At 41.7% G+C, this 18,107-nt stretch overlaps 1 pseudogene; it reads left to right on the plus strand.

Moving 5' to 3' along the window:
- Nucleotides 1-1,813: 1,813 nt before the first annotated feature.
- Nucleotides 1,814-6,205, plus strand: LOC113187027 (protein MIS12 homolog; annotated as a pseudogene).
- Nucleotides 6,206-18,107: the final 11,902 nt, after the last annotated feature.

Consider the following 18,107-nt stretch of genomic DNA (forward strand, 5'->3'; position numbering starts at 1 on the left):
GGTGTTGGGAATTTAATACAGACCTGCTTGGAATTTTAAAGAAAACTAAACTATTCTGGCTTTTAAGGGGCAAACCAGAGAATCAGGAAGACAAACTAAGTTTTATTAAGATTAATTCAGCTGGGTGCAGTGGCACACACTTGTAATCACAGTAGCTCAGGAAGCTGAGGAAGGACTATTGCAGATTCAAGGCCAGCCTCAGCAACTTAGTGAGGGCCTAAGCAGCTCAGTGAGACTGTATCTCAAGATTAAAAGGGATGGGGATGTGGCTCAGTGGTTAAGCACCTTTGGGGCAATCCTCAGTACCAAAATAAATAAATAAGAAAGATTAATCCAACCAAGAGTCAAAAATGGTTTGCACTAGGGTGAGAAAGTAGGGATAGAAGGGGATAAAATCAATGTGGAATCTTGGAAGTGGAAACACCATATGCTAAAGGGTTAAATGCAGAGCATGAGAGGAAAATAATCAAGAACCATATTAAGTTGAAGTCTGCAAGCAAAGCATGTTTCTGTTGGGAACCCGAATTAGAATCAAGAGTTCTATTTAGGTCATGTTTGTTTAGGATGTTAAGCTTGAGATGAAACAATTCTTATTTAATAACATCCTTTCATCAGACCTTAAAAGGAAATCAAGGAGGATCAAGAAGAAGCAAAAACAGGAGGGAGGTTTCTTGAAGACAGTGATGGGCACTGCACCTCAGCTACCTTCATCTCCTCAACTGTCCTCAGAACTTATTCTAGAACAACGCCTCTTGTTATGAACCTTTCTTGATATAGCTACTTTCCTACTAACCTTATTCAACTTCATTTATGTATTTATTCCTTTATATAACAACTCCTTATTGAACTCTTTCCGTGTGCTAAGCTTTGAGAATATGATCACTAAGACAAGAGTCTTAAATCTTAATTTTTCTTGCTGATGCTCTTATTCAACTTGATTTCAAAAGATAACATTCAAGTATAACAGGCAGTGATCTTAAAACCAGTCTTTATTCCAGTAGCCATCACGTACTCTGCTATTTGTCATTTGCTGTCTGTAATGACTTTTCATATTTTTAAGACTTTATCTTGAGGCTGGGGTTTGTGGCTCAGTGGTAGAGCGCTCTCCTAGCACATTCGAGGCCCTGGGTTTGATCCTCATCACCACATAAAAATAAATAAATAAAGAAAGAAAGGTATTGTGTCTAACTACAACTAAAATCTAAATATTTTTTGAAAGAAGACTTTGTCTTTATCGGTAGAAAATCTCACTGTCTGCTCTCTAGTCCTGCCCTCTGTTCACATAGCCTGTTCCCTAAACACTGCTTGCCTGATCATGGCTCCCGAAAAGAGCCGCCTTCTGAGATTTTGCTGCTTCTCAAGATGAGTACTTCTCAAACCTTTCGGTCCTAAGGCTCCTTTGCACTTAACATGATAGAAAGACACCAAAGAGCTTTTGTTTATGTGGGTTATATATTTCTATATGTACCCTATTTGAAATTTAAATTGAATTTTAACAATTAATGATAAAATGATAATAAACCCACTACATTTAAACATGACCTTTTCCAAAACAAAACAAGAAACAGTGGTGAGTGGTATATTTTGTATTTTGGCTTAACAGCATGACTCTCATAACTTGTGATTTAACATGTCATGTAGCTTTTGGAAAATTCCATAGTACCTTTGTAAGAAAATGAGAGTGAAAAAGGTAATATCTTTTTATCATGAAAATAATAAAATAATTCCATGAGACTCCTTTCTCCCCATGGTTGCCCCAAGGTTCCCTGAAACACACTTTGAGAACTGTTAAGTAGACTATTTCATGTCAGGAATGGCAGAGCGGGTGATGTTGAAAGTAGGCTTAGGGAACTAATGTGACAACAGAGGCTGAATCTTCCCATTTCTTAGTACACATTGGCTTTGGTTGAGTCTGAAGTCATGGCAATATTACATTTTTAATCATTATTTTGCCATAGAATATATTGGATTTCTTGGCAGTGCTGGATTCTTTAACAAAAACTGCTTTATCTGCCTGAACTCTGCGGAAAACTATGTGTTTCAATGTTGTTTGTTACTGTGAAGTTGCTGAAATGTAATTAGGGACCCTCTCTTACTTAAATGATTGGCTCATGATTTTGTGTGAAGTTTGCAAAATCTTACATGAAATACTTGTGCTCAGAACACTTACTTCTAAGTGCTGGCAACATGGTAGAGTTTGGGCCAGAGTTACTGACTATCAGAGCCACAAATTTACTTCAAATAACCTTTTGTTCCTCTTTCCATCACCCTATAAACCAATTATCAAGACAAAGACTGAGCTAATGAAATGCTTCTTTGCCACAAACTTTTTTGCAATATCCTGCTAAATTTAGACAATTAATAGCTAAAGACATTCTTCATTTGTTTACTACATCCACTCCTTCATTCACTTACTCAATAATATATATTGAATGCCTATTACCAGAAGACTGCATATTACCTGTCAATCCTGCAATTGCCTGGGGAAAATGCTGAAATTTGTATATAAATCTGAACATCTTCCACATGGCATATTTGGAATATCCTAGTTCTTAAGAACAGATTATGGCTAGGTGTGGAGGCCCAGACCTGTAATCCTAGCAATTAAGGCAGGAAGATCGCAAATTTGAGGCCAGCCTTAACAATTTAGCAAGGCCCTAAGCAACTTAGTGAAACCCTGTCTCAAAATAAATAAAAATAAATAAATAAAAAGGACTGGGATGTGACTCAGTGGTTAAGCGCCACTGAGTTCAATCCCTGACACCAAAAATGAACGTGTAGCTCAGTGGTAGAATGCGTGCCTAGCATTCATGAGGCCCTGCCTTGGTTCAATCCTTAGCGCTGCAATAAAAATTTTAAATAAACAAAATGCCACTCTCAGTTCTTTGCTGTTGTTTGGGGATGGGGCACACTGAGTGGAGGAGAGACTTTTCCTTTTAGAATTCCTTGAGGAAAGTAGTTGAAATCTCCTAAAACAGCAGGGATTTCTGGGTTATCTCTATCTTGCTCATCTCTATTCAGATCCCATCTGAGCCCATTCTGTCAGTTTCTCCCTGAATCATGTGACAGGAAGGGCTTCATAAGGACATGCATTTTTTGCCAGGCATGGTGGCACACACCATGTGGTAATCCACTTGTAATCCCAGTGACCAGGAAAGCTGAGACAGGAGGGTCATAAATTCAAGGCCTGCCTCAGCAACTTAGTGAGGCCCTAAGCAACTTAGCAAGACCCTGTATCAAATTAAAAAACAATAAAGACTGGGGATATGGCTCAGTGATAAAGCACCCCTGGGTTCAATCCTCAGTGCCAAAAAGAAAAACAGAAAGAAAGAAAGAATGTCTTTTACAAAATTAAGTTGCGGTTCTATCAAGTTAGTTTAAATAGAATGTGAGAAGGGATAGCTACATCTCAGGTAAACTTGCTGACAAGCCATTAAGCCAAAGAGAAGCAATAATAAGGGAATATTTTTTTAAAATTGTCCAAACTAATTATAATACCAATGTAGAGATATATATTTTTTTAAAAGTTTGCCCATTTTGTTTTTTAAGTGGCTGTTGCAATGTTTCTAACTTATGCCATAGTCACCTTCAATGAATATCTGTTTTTTGATTATCATTATCAGTTACAAATCATGAGTTATAAAGTCAGAAAAATATGGTATGGCCATAATGATACTTTCTTTTTTTTTTTTTTTTTTAAAGAGAGAGTGAGAGAGAGAGGGGGACAGAGAGAGAGAGAGAATTTTAATATTTATTTATTTTTTCTTAGTTCTCGGCGGACACAACATCTTTGTTGGTATGTGGTGCTGAGGATCGAACCCGGGTCGCACGCATGCTAGGCGAGCTCGCTACCGCTTGAGCCACATCCCCAGCCCCCATAATGATACTTTCTAACAAGAGTGTTATAAAATTAAATTGCTGGTTCTAGCTGAATGTGGCATTGGCTGTATATATGGATACATTCATATTATAATACCAGTAAACAAATGGGCCTTTTGGTCATTTTGAAAGCCAGAGAAATGTAATAATCTCTTTGAGAAAAATTAATCTCAAAAAATTAATCCATTATATCCATTTCTTTTCTTTCTTTTTTTAATTGATTTTTTTTTTTGGTGTGTGTGTGTGTGTGTGTGTGTGTGTGTGTGTGTTTAACTAGGATTGAACCCAACTAAGCTACAGCCCCAGCCCTTTTTACTTGGGTCTCTCAAAGTTGTTAAGACTGGCCTCAAATTTATAATCCTCCTACCTTGGCCTCCCAAGTCCCTGGGATTACAGGTGTGTGCCACCTGTTGTTTTTATTATTACTTTTGATCATGATGATTGAATGAGGTTTTTTTGTTCATTTGTTTTGTTTTGTTTTCAGTGGTAGGGATGGAATCCAGGTCCTTGGGCTTCATGTGGTCTACCACTGAGCTGCACCCCCAACCCCCTATGATTAGTTTTAGAAATAAAAAACTTAGGGTGGGGAAAAAATTTTCAGGAAAATAACCAGGAACTATGTGTCAAGGAAAAATCCCAGAAAATTTACAGCTGTCATAAACTCTCCCTCGAGGAACCCGTAGAATCCAACGGGTTCATTTGAAATCCATTTGAAGCTTCTCAGGAAGGTCATGACCCACTATTCATTTTTTGAATCTATAGGAAATGACAAAAAGGCCGTACATATTTTCTACGTGAATGGGTTCAAAATACAGTTCATAAACCTGAGGACATGCTGGGTGACAGCGAACTGCTGAATGTGAAGGGATCAGCAGAGCCACACACCAGTTCTATCAGCACAGAGCTCTTTCCCCACTTCCTTCTGAATTATCACCCTCATTTTTTCTCCACTGGTTATCTTAATCACTTTGTCTTTCCTGTTACCACCCTAAGTCAGGTTTTGTTATCAGAAGATTCATCACCCTCTGTAATCGGATGTAATCTTACTTATTTAGATGAATTTTACACTCTTTTTTTAATGCTTATTTTTTAGTTTTAGGTGGACACAATGTATTTTTCATTTATGTGGTGCTGAGGATCGAACCCAGCACCCCACGCATGCTAGGCGAGCATCCTACCACTGAGCCCCAGCCCCAGCTTGAATTTTACACTCTCAACGTTCACCCAAAGGCTTGGATACTAAGAAAATGGTACCATCATGTAAAAAAATTCAACGATAAAAAACAAATAATCTTGTCCACTCTGTAGGTGGCACTATATTAAGAACACATTGCCCTTTTGCATTTAGGAGTTTTGCACTCTGCTTAATAATTAATCCTTCATCTGTTTTTTGTTTTTCTTCCCTTTCTTTCTTTCTGTATGCAGAAGCCATAAAATCTAATTACATTCTACTTATACATAAAAGATTCCCAAGCTTTTTTGGGGAAAAAAAAATAGTTCAGTTTTCATTCATTGAGGATGAGCCAGAGTGTACCAAGTTGTAAAAAAAAGTTAAGTCATTCAAGCTGGAATATTCAGGAACCCGCAGTGTTGCCCCTACTTGGCAGCTTGTGGTCCCCTAAAGGAGGTGGCGGGAAGCCTGTATGTGGTCGACTTTATCGCCACCATGGTCACTACAAGTTTTCATAATTGAGGACAGCAAAGTAACTAAGATGTCAGTGGGTCCAGGGACTATGGGGCCTAGTTCTTTGGCTTCACACCATAAACTTGCATGTTTAGGATCTACTTTGCATTTCAAGACTGCCTGTTTGAAGTGATGCAGGCTCTTGAACAGGTTATTCTGAAGAAACTGGAGGGAATCCCAGGCTGTGAGATGAGCCCAGTCCAGCCAGATTTGTAAATGCACAGAGAAGTTTCTTTGCTTCATCAAAGGACATTTTCATAACCTTTTTGGTAAAACGGAACAGTTGTTTTCACGGTTTGATTGTGTGTATTCCCCCAAATATCTTGCTTCCTAAAGATAAATGTCAGTAGGTGCATCATTATAATGAAGAAGAATTCCAGCTTCTCCAGAAAGAAATTGAAAAGTTACAGGAGAAGTATAAGACAAAATTAAGTACTAAGCAGGCCCTTCTCACAGAATTAGAAGAGCAAAAAATTGTTCAAGCCAAACTCAAATTAGACCTGGGCTTACTTGAAAATGTTGAGAGAGATCATAGGACAGTAATTTTAGGGGAAGTTTGAGGTCCCCGGTCCAGACTCTAGGAAACTCCAGAACATTAGAGACAATGTGGAAAAGGAAAGCAAAAGACTGAAAATATCTTAATTTCTCAATAGTTAAAAGCAAAGAGCCCAGGCTGGGGCTGTAGCTCAGTGGTAGAGGCCCTCATTTGATCCTCAGCACTACATAAAAATAAATAAATAAATGAAATAAAGGTATTACATCCATCTACAGCTAAAAATATTAATAAAAAATTTAAAACAGAAACAAAGAATTGGGCTGGGGTATACCTCAGTGGCAAAGTGCTTATCTCAAATATGAGAACCCCTGGTTTCAATCGCCAGTTCCAAAAAAGAAAAGTCAAACAGGCACGGTGGCACTCGCCTGAAATCCCAGCAACTCGGGAGGCTGAGGCAGGAGGATTGTGAGTTCAAAGCCAGCCTCAGCAATGAAGAGGCACTAAGCAACTCAGTGAGATCCTGTCTCTAAATAAAACTACAAATAAAAAACTACAAAATAGGGCTGGGGATGAGGCTCAGTGTTTGAATGCCCCTGAGTTCAATCTCCGGTACTCACCCCCCAAAAATTAAAAAACCCACAAAGAGCCTTTAAAGAAATGAATTTTCTTTGTTCACTTTCTTAAGTTCCCCATCTGTTTCCCATCTTTTTTGGTTCACTCTTCAGAAGTATCTTTGTACTACCTTGAACAAGTTTGTGAAGCATCTGTTCATTAGAAACTTCTACTTAGTGGAAAAGAATTCTTTTTTTTAAAAAAAAATTATTTATTTCTTTAGTTTTAGGTGGACACAGTATCTTCCTTTCACATTTATGTGGTGCTGAGAATCGAACCTAGTGCCTCACGGAGGCTAGGCAAGAGCGCTACCACTTGAGCCACATCCCCGGCCTTGGAAAGGGATTCTTGATTCAGTAATGGCTCATTTGGGGACATGATTAAAGAAGCGAAGCTACACCCCAAAATATTTTTTAAAGTTGCACCTGGATTATGAGCTCTTTGTGATCCTGATCCTTTTGGCTTATTCTTTGGATGATACCAGATGAGAAAAGGGTTCCATGTGCGGCATCCTTAGTAACCCGTCATCACGCGGTGCCGGCAGAGACTGCTTGCTCTTGCCCAGTAACTTTCCTTGACCTGCAGACGTTTACAACTGATTAAAAAAGCAAGTGGCAGAAAAGACATCTTTGATCTGTGGTGAAGAAGAAAGAAGTTTTTTGTTTTGTTTTGCTTTTCCAAAATTTTTTCCATGAGCAAGGCCCTGGTGATATTAAGCCATTGACTACCTTAAAGTCCCGCAGAAGGTGACCTTAAACAAAAAGGAAGCGGATCCCAGTGGAATAGAAAAGGAAGCATGGGACATAACCAACAATGAGGTTGACATTTACTCACTCAGATTTTACACCAACATTGTTCATAGTAAAGTTAGTTTGGAATCTGTCTTATGCCCAACATTTTTTTAAAATATTTATTTTTTAGTTATAGGTGGACACAATAACTTTATTTTATTTTATGTGGTGCTGAGGATTGAACCCAGTGCCTCACACATGCCAGGCGAGCGCTCTGCCTCTGAGCCACAACCCCAGCCCTTATACCTAACATTTAATTAACTTGTTTATTCACAGTGATCTGAGGGTACTAAGCATCAAATTTTATATTTCTCCCCTTCCCTCAAGATCACCTGAGGGAAGGGGAGAAATGTTATAATGGTTGATCTTAAGGTATTACTTGCCTTTTATGTCTTCCTAAAGAACAGGATTTGTAGTTTCTTCTTCTTGTATATATAGAAGGAGTTACTTATTTGCAACTAAGTCGGGCATGGTAGCAATCGCCTGTAATCCCAGTGACTCTAGAGGGATTTCAAGTTCAAAGCTAGCCTTAGCAATTTATCGAGGCCCTAAGCAACTAATTGAAATTCTTTCTCTAAGTAAAATATAAAAAGAAGATGGGGATGTGGCTCAGTGGTTAAGGGCCTCTGGGTTTAATTCCTGGTGCAAATATATATATACACACACATATATGTGTGTGTGTGTGTGTGTGTGTACACAACTAAATATTCATAGGTTTTTTTTTTTTTTTTTTTAAAGAGAGAGTGAGAGAGGAGAGAGAGAGAGAGAGAGAGAGAGAGAGAGAATTTTTTATTCTTTAGTTCTCGGCGGACACAACATCTTTGTTGGTATGTGGTGCTGAGGATCGAACCCGGGCCGCACGCATGCCAGGCGAGCGCGCTACCGCTTGAGCCACATCCCCAGCCCCCATATTCATAGGTTTTGAAAATTTGTGATCATTATCAAGTCTTATTTCTAGTCCTCTACATTAAGTTTATATGTTCTTAAAAAAAAAAGTTAAGTAATTCCACAGGCCTTCTTTTTGCCACTTCTTCTTCTTCTTTTTTTCTTCTTTTTTTAAATATGGACACAATATCTTTATTTTGTTCATCTATTTTTTTTTTTAATGTGGTGCTGAGGATCGAACCCAGTGCCTTACATGTTCGAGGTAAGTGCTTTGCCACTGAGCCACAATCCCAGCCCCCATTGCCTTTTTTTAAAAAAAATATTTTTAGTAGTAAATGAACACAATACCTTTATTTATTTGTTTATTTTTATGTGGTGCTGAGGATCAAACCCAGGGCCTCACATGTGCTAGGCAAGGGCTCTACCACTGAGCTACAGCCCCAGCCCCTCTTTTGCCTTCTTAATTAAAAAATATACATCTTATTGCCAGAGGTGGTGGAGTGCGCCTATAATCCAAGCAACTCTGCAGGCTGAGGTAGGAGGATTACAAGTTGCCTCAGTAACTTAGACCCTCAATAATTTAGCAAGACCCTGTCTCAAATTTTTAAAAAGTTAAAAAAAAAAAAAGAAGGGCTAGAGATGTAGCTTAGTGGTAAAGCACCCCGGGTTCAATCCCCAGTACCCCACCACCCCCATATATATATGTCGGGAGCTCCCTGGATGAACCCCTTTAAGTTGAGACGCAGGGGGCTCTGACCAGTTACATTTCCTAGTGACTTGGGCGTTGTCCCAGCTGGATAGCAAGGCATGGCTATGGTGCATTGGTCGCCCTCGAAGTTGAGTTACACTCACCCATTCCTTTGTTGTCCTACCCCTTTGCCCTTTTTGGAATGGAATGTTCTATGGACGCTACCCTTGTGTGTCCCCTATATAAGAATAAAGAATTACAGTGGTTCACTCTCTTTCCACAGACCCTTAAGGTCGAAGAGCCGTCTCCGGATTATTGAAAAGGTACTTCTGTGTGGTTGGGTGCTTTCTTTGTCGTTTTCTTAAGTTATTGGAATAGTCAGATTTTGTGAACCCAGCATTAGGTTGCCTGCAAGGCCAATTGGCAATACATATATATATCTTATCACATGAATTCCACTGGGCATGTATACTAAAAATAGAGAGTACATGTGGAATGTTCTGACTTGAAATATGGTTATACATTTTATTTTATTTTATTCATTTATTTATTTATGTGATACTGGGGATTGAACTAAGGGGTGCTTTACCACTGAACTACATCCCCATTCCCTTTTAGTATTTTTATTTCAAGATGGCCTCACTACGTTGCTTAGGGCTTTGCTAAGTTGCTGAGGCTGGCCTTGAACTTTCAATCCCATTTCTCAGCCTCCAGAATTGTTGGGATTACAGTTGTGCACTACTCTTCATGGCTGGCTATGATGCTTTGTGTGTGTGTGTGTGTGTGTGTGTAGTGCTAGGGATCAAACCTGGGTCCTTGCCCATGCCAGGGCAAGGTGATTAGAGAATCAAGCAGTCACCCTCCAGAGCACCTGATAATAAGGTCACTTGAGAGGCCTGGATGACTCCTGTTCAACAGAGATGGTGTAAACTGCACAGACAGAGAAAGCAAACAGGCTTTACATCTGAGCCCCAAACTCAAGTACTTATTGCTAATGAAACTGCTTCAACATGGGCAATTCTGTTCCAGGCTTGGCAGCAGGGATTCATTTATATAATTACTTAAAGACAACTAATGATGACTGAATAATGGGAATAATCATGTTTAAGACCATATTTTTAGCAATAGGCTTTATTAGCACAAGCAATAAGGTATTATTTCCTAGAGTCAAGTCCCAGGACTGAATGTATCAGAATTGTTTAGAGATACATCCTTAAATGCAGATTTCCCGTCTCTCACCCAGACCTAATAAGAAACTCTGGGGATGGGGATCTTAGAATCTGCATTTTAACAGAACCCTACATGATTTTGTTTTTTGCGGGGGAGAGTACTTGGGATTGAACTCAGGGACACTCAACCACCGAGCCACATCCCCAGCCCTTTTGTGTGTTTTATTTAGAGACAGGGTCTCACTGAGTTGCTTAGGGCCTCACTAAATTGTGGAGGTTGGCTTTGAACTTTCGATCCTCCTGCTTCAGCCTCCCAGTCTCTGAGATAACAGCCATGCACCACCAAGCCTGACCCGTATGATTCTTATATACCTCTCAATGCTAGAATCCCTGCTCTTGGAGTTAAGAACCTAGAGGCTGAGTGTATTGGGGCACTTTTATAGGAACAGGCATCCTGAACCAGAAAGTTATTCTGTGCCTTTGGTTCTCAAGGGGACCCCACACCTGGAGACAGAGGGACAGAATGAACTTTCCTGGGAGCTTCAGGTCTCCCTTTTCTGGTGCTCCCTTCTCCTCTTACTGGGAGGAGCATTCTGCAGGGCTCCCACCTGGCGCTGAGTTTGGTAACCACAGCTCTGAGCATCCTGAGGAGGTCTCCTGGGTGAAAGTAGACACTCTCTAATAACTCCTGGGGAACACTCGAGATTGCCTCAAGGGAGGCAGGGAAAGGGAAAGAGGTCATTTGCTTAGGAACACAGAATAAGCAAGCAGCAATTCTTCGGGGATTTGAATGGAAATACCCAAACGGCTGCCCATGGTGTGGGCTCAGCTACTTACTCACAGGATACAGTCAGGACCATTTCTCAGAACCTTTGGAGTAGAACAGATACTCCAGAATCCCCCAACTTCCACATCTCAAGAGGGCTGCATTCTGATGACCTCTGGCTAACAGGAAAACAGAGTCCCTGCCAACTTTTCTCCAGTAGCAGACAGAGCCTCTGGTCCCTGGGGAAATCCCAAATGGAGCTGGGAGCAGTGGCCCATGCCTGTCATCCCAGCAGCTTGGGAGGCTGAAGCAGAAGGATCCTGAGTTCAAAGCCAGCCTCAATAAAAGCAAGGCACTAAGCAACTCAGTGAGACCCTGTCTCTAAATAAAATACAAAGTAGGGCTGGGGATGGGGCTCAGTGGTTGAGTGCCCCTGAGTGCAATCCCTGGTACCGGGGGGAAAAAAAAAGCTGCAGTGGTAAAGCACCCCTGGATTTGGTCCTCAGTACCAAAAAAAAAAAAAAAAAAGAAAAAAAAGTTATTTTATTCTAAATAATATTAATTATCAATTTAAGAAATACCCTTGATTTAAAAAATTAGTTTCAATGAGTTTAAAATGAAAAGTAACAGTCCCTAGTGGTATCCTTCCCTACTCCTCTCAACCTCTCCCAGGAAGGAACCTGTTTAACTGTCTTCTAGTGGTTACCCAGATATGATGTAATAATGTTCTCAAATCACTATTTTTTTGACTTATCAATGTGAAACATTATCTGTGACTGAGGATGTAGGTCAGTGGTGGAGTGCTTGCCTCGCATATACAAGGCCCTAGTTTTAATCCTCAGTACCACAGAAGAAAGAAAGAAAAAAACGCAACTTTTGAGATAAAGGATATAGTTCATATCCAGATCTCCCACTTCTCCTCCCTTTTCTCACTAGATATTCCAGTACAGTTTAACACTTTTTCTGGGGGAGATGGGTACTGGGGATTGAACTCAGGGGAACTTGACCCCTGACCATCCCTAGCCCTATTTTGTATTTTATTTAGAGACAGGGTCTCACTGAGTTGCTTAGGGCGTTGCTTTTGCTGAGGCTGTCTTTGAACTTGTGATCCTCCTTCCTCAGCCTCCTGAGCTGCTGGGATTACAGGCATGCACCACCATGCCTGACTCTAGTTTAACACTTTTTGATTAAAGTAGATGTTTTATATGTCGTGTATATATGTGTGTGATTCCATTTCTTTTCTTTCTTTCTTTCTTTCTTTCTTTCTTTCTTTCTTTCTTTCTTTCTTTCTTTCTTTCTTTCTTTCTTTCTTTCTTTTTTCTTTTTTTTTTTTGGTAGGGGGGATTGAACCCAGGGCCTTCGTGCATGTGAGGCAAGCACTCTACCAACTGAGTTATACCCCCAGCCGGTGCTTGACCATCCATGAAAATAAGGATAAAAGTACCCCTACCCTTCCCTTTTAACTCTTTTCTGTGCTGGGTGGTGGCACACACCTGTAATCCCAGTGGTTCAGGAGGTTGAGGCAGGAAGATCAAGAGTTCAAAGCCAGCCTGAGTAATTTAGTGAGGCCCTAAGCAACTTAGTGAGACCTGTCTCCCAAAAAAAAAAAAAAAAAAATTTTTTTCTTTTCTTTATCAACCTTGCAAATCATCTGTATTTTCATTTACACATTGTCAGGGGTTGATAATTATGTGTTCTATAACATAGTCATAATTAAGTTCTGCTATCTCTGCCTATAAGGGAGATTCTAAGTTATCAGTAAACAGTAGCTACATTGTAATGATTGTACAAATATTGCCCACTGCAGAATCAATTAAAATGTGCTGACTGTATTGCTTTTCTGTACAAACTTGTGTTCTTCCTGGAGTTCCCACTGTCTTTCTTTTTGCTTCAGTGTTTGCCCTTGACATAGTCTGACTGTCGGGCTGACCATCACCATCATCTCCGGGAAGACCTCCCTCCAGGACCCTTCCTTCTTCCGGTCCGGACTCATTGTTTTCTGGGCCCATGTTCAGCTCTAACCCTGGGACTTCCTGTCGCTGTTCTTCTAGAGTGTAACCATTATTTCTTTGATCCTATATCTCTTTTTCTTGATTCAGTAAAAATCTAATTCGTCAGGTGTGGTGCTGCACACCTGTATACAATCCCATCTACTCCAGAGGCTGGGGCAGGAGGATTGCAAGTTTGAGGTCAGCCTAGGCAATTTAGTGAGACCCTGCCCTAAAAAATAAAAAGTACTGTGGATGTAGCTCAGTAGTAAAGTGGAGAGGACTTGCCTACATGTCCAAGGCCCTGGGTTCAACCCCAGTACTGAAAAAAAAAAAAAGCCTGAAAATATTATGTGCTTGTTGTAATGCTTCAAGCCCAGGGATATATGAAAATCTTCTTCTCTAACTAGCACCCCTGAGGTAACCAATGTTAGTGGTGTGGCCAGAGCTCTTCCTACTATACACATATACATTCAAACATACAAACACGTACATAGACTCTTTTTTATTATTCTTTAAAAAAATGGAATCAAACAATACATCTCACTCTGCAACTTACTTCCCCACTTAGTAATTTAGCACAAACCTTTCTCCAGCTTAATACAGATGGATGGAATTTTTAAGTAAGTTGCTTAGATTCCCTAGGTTGGCTACAGCCTATTTATTCAACTATTTCCTAAGATGAACATTCAGTTATTATCAGTTTTTATGTCATTTCAGACAGTGTGTGCAGGCCATGGGCCCAAGGGCACCAGACTACATGTCCTCATACTTCTTCCCTCAAACTTTTTTTTTTTTTTTTGGCGGGGTGCCCACATGGTAGGCAAGCACTCTACTACGGAGATCATCCCCACCCTCTTCTATCAGGCTAAGAATGGACATTTTTAAAGTCAGTATTTTAACAAAGTCATCTTTTCTTTTTTTTTTTCTTTCCTTTTTTTTTCTTTTCTTTTTTTTTTTTTTGGTACCAGGGACTGAACTCAGGAACACTCGACCACTGACCCACATCCCCAGCCCTATTTTGTATTTTATTTAGAGACAGGGTCTCACTGAGTTGCTCAGGGGCTCACTTTTGCTGAGGCTGGCTTTGAACTCATGATCCTCCTGTCTCAGCCTCCCAAGCCACTGGGATTACAGGCACCTGGCGATTCTTTCTTGATTTTAAATTTTATTTCAGGTATTTTAGGGCAGTGTCAATAGCTGGAAACTATTAGACAATGGCAATCTGGGAACTGTGCAGACTTTGGAAGGTAAATCTTTTATTTTTTTTCTCCCCTACCTCCAGTGATGGGGATGGAACCCAGGATCTCACACATGCTAGATGAGTGCTCTACTACTGAACTACATCCACAGTCATTTTAAAATTTTTTATATAAACAGGTCTTGCTAAATTTCCTAGGTTGGACTGGAAGTTTTTATCATCCTTCCTGCTTCTCCCCGTGGCTGGGATTACCACCCGGACTGTTAATTCTTAGGGAATTTTTTCTCTCCCAGGTGGTTTTGCTACAACTCTCCTTTTTTGGATGGAACCTTGTCGTGTCACATGAACTCTCTGTTGAAGGCCTTTCTGCAAGACTTTCTTGGATGGCTGCATCAAATGACCCTGATCCTTCCTTCAGGTTGTCAAAAAAAATCATTGATAGAATCCAGGCTCCCTCCGCATTAGCATCACTGCCCTCAGGGTGGCGCTCAAGAGTGACTCCAGCTCATCAGGAGCCAGAGGAGGGCAGAGGCTGGGTTTGCTCCCAGGCGGCCTTGGTGGGACATGTGGGCCCCTTGATGGCTCAGCTGCCATTGACACATGCGTGGGATTACAGAGGTCTGGGTCCCCTTCAAGCTCCCCGGCCAGAGCCCCACATAGACCTGACCCATCTTGCTAAGTTTCCTAGGGCCTCCCTAAGTTGCTGAGACTGGCCTCCACCTTGCCATCCTCCTGCCTTGTCTCCTGAGTCGCTGGGGTCACAGGCTTTCACCACCCGGCTCTGCCCTGCAACAGCTCCATGAAGCACCTATCAGGAGGCCCGGGCCCAAACTAGTAGGTCACTGCGCCTAAACTAGTAGGTGACTGCGTTGGTTAGCCAGCTTGGCTAGGCTATGGTGCCAGGTTTGGGGCAGACATCGTTCTGGATGTTTCTGTGAAGGTATTTTGGGAAAGAGATTAATTTTAAAATCTGCTTTGCATAAAGCAGATTATGTTCCGTAATGCTGTGGCCCTTGTCCCATGAGTTGAAAGCCTGACAAGAAGGCCACCTTTGATGGATGTGGTGCCCCACTGTGCATAGGAAGGAGTCTTGTCTCCAGACTGCTGCTTTGGAACTCAAGACTGCAGTTTTCACTCCTGCTGGGATTCGCAGCCTCTCAGACTGCCCTGAAAATTTCAGACTTGCCAGCCCCACCCTGTCATAAGCCATTTCCTTAAAATTAAAGTCGTCCATCACTTAAAGATGGAGATAGATTCTGAGAGACCTGTTAGGTGATTTCTTTTTATTTTGGTGGGGGGACAGGGATACTGGGAATGGAACCAAGGGGTGCTCTTCTACTGAACCGCATCTCCAGCCCTTTTTAAAAAACTTTTATTTTGAGATAGGGTCTCACTCAGTTGCCAAGGTTGGCCTTGAATTTGCAATCCTCCTGCCTCAGCCTACTGAGCTACTGGATGACAGGTGGGTTCCACCACACCAGGTTAGTTAGGTGATTTTGCCATTGTGCTGACATCATAGAGTGAACTTACCAAGACCTAAATGGTATAGGTCCATCACTTCACCTGGCCTTTTGATGCAATCAGGAGACACAGTAAACAGGAGCCGTAGGAGGCTGTCACAAGGCATATTGTTGGTGTTTTAAAAAATACTTTTATTTTTTATATATGGTGCTGAGGATCGAACCCAGGGCCTTGCACATGCTAGGCGAGTGCTCTACCGCTGAGCCACAACCCCAGCCCCAGCATATTGTTTTAGAGTAAACTTTTTCTTAAAATTTGGAGCGCTGGGGATTGAACCCAGAGCCTTGTGCATGCTAGAGAAGAGCTCTACCACTCATCTACATTCCCAGCTCCCTTCATTTATTTTTTTTTAATATTTATCTTTTTAGTTGTAGTTACCACAATACCTTTTATTTTATTTATTTATTTTTATATGGTGCTGAGGATCCAACCCAGGGCCCTGCAGCGCTAGGTGAAGGCTCCACCTCTGAGCCACAACCCCAGCCCTCCCTCTTCTCTTTTTTAAGTACAAGGGGTACACTAAAATACCAGTAAGAAGCATAACATAGTAAATAAATAAACGAGCAACATAGCTGTTCGTTCTGTTTACCAGGTGTTACGCACTGCGCGTGATTGTGTGTGTTGTCCTCTACAGGATTGTCAGCACAGCAGGTTCGTTGACACCAGCATCACCATAACACATGTGAGTAGCGCATGTGCTCTGATGGTATGACAGCCGTGACATCATTAGGTGACAGAATATTTTCAACTCCATCCAGGTGCCGTGGCACACATCTGTATTCCCAGTTCCTCAGGAAGCTGAGGCAGGAATGTGACAAGTTCAAAGCCAGCCTCAGCAACTCAGGGAGACCCTGATCTAAGTAAAATATAAAAAAGGATGAGGATGTGGCTCAGTGGTTGAACATCCCTAGGTTCAATCCTCAGTACCAAAAAAAAAAAAAAAAAGAAAAAGAAAAATTTTGACTCCATTATGATCTTATAAGACCAGTGTCATCTGTGTGGTCCATTTTTTTTTTTTTTTGTACGAGGGATTGAACTTAGAGGCTCTCAACCACTGAGCCCCATCCCCAGCCCTATTTTGTATTTTATTTAGAGACAGGGTCTCACTAAGTTGCTTAGGGCCTTGCTAAGTGGCTGAGGCTGGCTTTGAACTCACGATCCTCCTGTCTCAGCCTGTGGAGCCGCTGGGATTACAGGTGTGCGTCACCGTGCCTGGCTGTGTGTTCCATTTTTGACCCAAATGTTGTGGTGTATAGCTGTAGGGTGTGTGTGTGTGTGTGTAAATGTGTGTGTGTGTGTATTCTGTTTCTCTGGAGCACCCCAACTAATGCCTGAGATGGAATATAATGGGACATGATGACCCTATTCCGTGGCCACCTTCCATCTCTGATAGTGCTTGGGTAATCCAGGGCTGGACCAAGCAAAGCATCAGGGAGGACAAGTGCAGAGACTGACAGGGCCTCTCCTGCTGAGGGGCACCTAAGCCCTGCTGTTTGTAATCAGCAATGGCTTTCCCTGAGGCAGAAGCAGTCTTTCAGCCATTGAAGTGTAAATGGTCCACTTTGGCCCCTTGAATCTTCTTCCATGCCCCTGATGCAGACCTGTTTTCATTTTGCTTTTTCTGTCTATGAAGTAGTCAGGTTTCTTTTCTTTTCCTTTTCATTGAAACTTGGACAACTGGAACACCACTGATGTGAGCAGTGTCATAGTGGGAAAGCAGTTGCCCCGGGAACCTTGTGTGTCCACATGAGGTGTGGGATCAGGACACATCTGTGTGGCTTTGTGTCTCCCTTCCTTCGTCTACAGTGTCAGTGCTGATAGTGAAGCACTGTGGACCTACTTCTTCCCTTCTGAATTCAACACATACAGGCAGGACCTGTGCCAGGCACCATCCTGGGACCTGGCGACCAACAGAGGACAAGGCACAGCCATTGCCCTCAGGGAATGTGGGTCTGAGAGGACGGAGGAGCATTAGACTTGGGATCCTGGGCTCTCTGCTGTATTACCTGTTGATCACTAAGACCAAGGGGCCGCAAACCTGGCAATATCCTGCGTTGAAGTAAAACCCATGTGTCTTTTTTCGGAGCAGGCCAGCAGGAAGTGAGCTCTCCATCGGCCAGCCCCACGCCCCTCTGTGAAGTGCTCCCGGGAACCTTCACTTTCTGGTTTGATGGATGTGGTGCCCTAAAGTCTGAGTTTCAGCACCATCTACATTGGGCCTGGGTCCCCGCCACATGGTCCCCCAGCTGGGATTCTGGCCTCATGACTTAACCTCTCAGCTTCCCTTTCCTCATCTATAAAGTGAATGTTGGAAAGAATAGTTCTGTACTTCCATTTGTTGGGGAATTTAGTGAGAACACACGCAACACAGAGGCTTGCATAAGTGCTAAGTAAACGTTAACCTCTGTTACGTTTTCACTGCTTATC

This window comes from Urocitellus parryii, chromosome 5 (genome assembly GCF_045843805.1).
Source record: "Urocitellus parryii isolate mUroPar1 chromosome 5, mUroPar1.hap1, whole genome shotgun sequence".
NCBI lineage: Eukaryota > Metazoa > Chordata > Mammalia > Rodentia > Sciuridae > Urocitellus > Urocitellus parryii.